Genomic DNA, 4,358 nt, shown 5'->3' on the forward strand with positions numbered 1-4,358 from the left:
TTCTATCCACACTCAGAAAGGAATTCCCTCTCTGTCCATATAATTATAAACCATTTATCAAACATGGACTAGTTACCCATGCCCCCAAGGTTCCAGAAGCTGTGTAGTTTAATGTGTAGTTTATGTGTAGTTTAATGAAGAGAAGGGTGAGGGGTGACATGATAGCAGTGTTCCAATATCTCAGGGGCTACCACAAAGAAGAGGGAGTCAAGCTATTCTCCAAAGCACCTGAAAGCAGGACAAGAAGCAATGGATGGAAACTAGTCAAGGAGAGAAGCAACCTAGAACTAAGGAGAAACTTCCTGACAGAACAATTAACCAGTGGAACAACCTGCCTCCAGAGGTGGTGAATGCTCCAACACTGGAGGTTTTTAAGAAGAGACTGGACAGCCATTTGCCTGAAATGGTATAGGGTTTCCTGCCTGAGCAGGGGGTTGGACTAGATGACCTCCAAGGTCCCTTCCAACTTTATTATTATTATTATTATTATTATTATTATTATTATTATTATTATTATTATTATTATTATTATGCTAAAATTTCTGCAGCTTTGTTCACCTTGAGCTTCATAATAAAACTCCTCCTATTTGTTCTCCCACGTTTGTCTCGGAAGGAAATAAATCCATGTGTGTTCTCATGACCAGATATTGCCCACTGTGACATAGTTATGAATAAACTGAGGAGGGAATTTATAAACCAGCTTAAATCAAATCACACATTCTTTCTCTTATTGTATTTGAAGGTGATTATTGCATCCAAGGAACTTATAACATCACTCCTGAAAAAAATCATTCATTGATGGGTAGTTTGCAAACATGCCATTTGGCAAGAAGAGCTCCAGTTGCGTTGTAGCCAAAACCTGGTTGGTAATAGTTGTATAATGTAATGAAAATCAATAAAGAAAAAAATAATGATTTTATGCCAAGTCAAACCGTTGATTGGCTGACTAGGAAGCTAGTAACCTTTACAAATAGAGACTGGATAGACCAGGGGTAGGCAACCTCGTCTCTTTTATGATTCATGGACTTCAACTCCCAGAATTCCTGAGTCAGCATAGCTGACTCAGGAATTCTGGGAGTTGAAGTCCATGAGTCATAAAAGAGACGAGGTTGCCTATCCCTGGGATAAACATTGACCACAGGTACTTTAATTCAGAATCCCACAATGAGAAAAAGGTTGAACTCAGTAGTCTAAATCAATGGTTCTCAAACTGCGTTCCATGGACCCCTGGGGGTTCTATATTTCTATAAGACGCTAAATATAGTGCTGAATTGTTCAGAAGCATTGCTCTACCCATCAGAATTTCCCTCTGTGGCTCCCATACCCATTTCATCCTTCATAGGAAGGAGGCAGCTTTTCTATCCACACTCAGAAAGGAATTCCCTCTCTGTCCATATAATTATAAACCATTTATCAAACATGGACTAGTTACCCATGCCCCCAAGGTTCCAGAAGCTGTGTAGTTTAATGTGTAGTTTATGTGTAGTTTAATGAAGAGAAGGGTGAGGGGTGACATGATAGCAGTGTTCCAATATCTCAGGGGCTACCACAAAGAAGAGGGAGTCAAGCTATTCTCCAAAGCACCTGAAAGCAGGACAAGAAGTAATGGATGGAAACTAGTCAAGGAGAGAAGCAACCTAGAACTAAGGAGAAACTTCCTGACAGAACAATTAACCAGTGGAACAACCTGCCTCCAGAGGTGGTGAATGCTCCAACACTGGAGGTTTTTAAGAAGAGACTGGACAGCCATTTGCCTGAAATGGTATAGGGTTTCCTGCCTGAGCAGGGGGTTGGACTAGATGACCTCCAAGGTCCCTTCCAACTTTATTATTATTATTATTATTATTATTATTATTATTATTATTATTATTATTATTATTATTATTACTATTATTCTAAAATTTCTGCAGCTTTGTTCACCTTGAGCTTCATAATAAAACTCCTCCTATTTGTTCTCCCACGTTTGTCTCGGAAGGAAATAAATCCATGTGTGTTCTCATGACCAGATATTGCGCACTGTGGCATAGTTATGAATAAACTGAGGAGGGAATTTATAAACCAGCTTAAATCAAATCACACATTCTTTCTCTTATTGTATTTGAAGGTGATTATTGCATCCAAGGAACTTATAACATCACTCCTGAAAAAAATCATTCATTGATGGGTAGTTTGCAAACATGCCATTTGGCAAGAAGAGCTCCAGTTGCGTTGTAGCCAAAACCTGGTTGGTAATAGTTGTATAATGTAATGAAAATCAATAAAGAAAAAAATAATGATTTTATGCCAAGTCAAACCGTTGATTGGCTGACTAGGAAGCTAGTAACCTTTACAAATAGAGACTGGATAGACCAGGGGTAGGCAACCTCGTCTCTTTTATGATTCATGGACTTCAACTCCCAGAATTCCTGAGTCAGCATAGCTGACTCAGGAATTCTGGGAGTTGAAGTCCATGAGTCATAAAAGAGACGAGGTTGCCTATCCCTGGGATAAACATTGACCACAGGTACTTTAATTCAGAATCCCACAATGAGAAAAAGGTTGAACTCAGTAGTCTAAATCAATGGTTCTCAAACTGCGTTCCATGGACCCCTGGGGGTTCTATATTTCTATAAGACGCTAAATATAGGAAATGTCATGTATTCATTGCCTTTACATGTTACATTTATAGTAGGACTGAAAAGAAAAAGGAAATAGAACAGAACAGAATAATGGAAGGGATCTTGGAGGTCTTCTAATTCAACCCTCTGCTCAGTCAGGAAACCCTATACCATTTCAGAAAAATGGCTGTCCAATCTCTTCTTAAAAACTTCCAGTGCTAGAGCATTCAGAACTTTTGGAGGCAAATTGTTCCGCTGATTAATTGTTCTGTCAGGAAATTTCTCCTTAGTTCTAGGTTGCTTCTCTCCTTGATTAGTTTCCATCCATTGCTTCTTGTCTTGCCTTCAGGTGCTTTGGAGAATAGCTTGGCTCCCTCTTCTTTGTGGCAACCCCTGAGATATTGGAACACTGCTATCATGTCACCCCTCACCCTTCTCTTCATTAAACTAGACATACCCAATTCCAGAAACTGTTTTTTATATGTTTTAGCTTCCAGTCTCCTTAGCTTTTGGGTCTTCTGTCTGAGGCTATTTGCCTGAAAATATACATCAAAAAGAAACTTCCCTGAGGAGTCAATTGCCCCATTCCTCAGGAAGTTTACCTGTGTGTATCAAAAGAAAGCTGGAAAGAATGATTTCATTTAATCCCAACAGAATAATATGAGAGGTGAAGAGTCTGCCTTTTAAAATAAAGACCACTCAGAATTAGTTCTAAATGAGCTAATCTCTTACTTTACAATAAGGAGAGGATTGAATGAAATAAATTAAGAGAGAGAAACAAATAAATTTTTAATTTTTTAATTTAATTTTATTAATATTTCTATACCGCCCTTCTCCCGAAGGACTCAGGGCGGTGTACAGGGCAAGAATAAAACACAAAGCTACAAAAATTAAAAAGTAATTAAATACATGCCCATAAAAAAACAATAAATACATTAATAAAACCCCAATAAAATGATAGTAAAAACCCCATAAGGAACAAAAGCCCAGTCAACATGACTCATTATTTTCTGGATGTCGCAATGCAGAAAAATGGAGTTGTTAGACCTAAAGGTAAAAGACTAGTGCAAACATACATCCTCTTTTTCTCTAACTAATGTAGCAAAGCAGTTCCTTCTCTCTTCTTAGAAGTTCAGAGGTATGTTGGTATCAAAAATGGGGATGAGCATGAGAGGTAGAGTTCTCATGGTCAAAGGATGAGAGAGAAATGACTGTAGTGGATGCTGGTTCGGGAGGGAACATGCCCACATCTCCCAACACCTTCTTGGCGGATCTCACCTCCAAGATAATAAGTGACAAGGTATTTCAATTTTACATACCTTAAAGCTGTGCCTGGATTGTTTTAGCTTTGAAAGGAAAAGATCACCTTGATATAGATATACCTAATGATGATTTAAAACCACTGATGGGCTTGGCCATGAAAGCAGTGCAGGAGACTGATCTTGTCAAGTTACTGTGCCATGTCAAGGTACAACTGGTGACAAGGCCAGATAGAAGAGGATGAGAAAGAAGAGAAACCTGCATTATTTTCAGTATTTGTGCTGAATTTGACAATGAATTGGCAGAAATACCCCAAATCTGTTTTGGAAACCTATTTCCCCCCATGTCTTCATGACTTGGCCTTGATTTCATCCTGAACCCATACCTGACGAAGCTGTTCCATATGTAGCGGTTCCACTGCAGTAGTATTTTCCCATTTAAGCAGGCAAGAACTCATGATTTTTTCACCAAATGCAGTCTAGTTCATTGATTATACTGATG

This window comes from Vipera ursinii, assembly GCF_947247035.1.
Source record: "Vipera ursinii genome assembly, chromosome: 6".
NCBI classification, from domain to species: Eukaryota; Metazoa; Chordata; class Lepidosauria; order Squamata; family Viperidae; genus Vipera; species Vipera ursinii.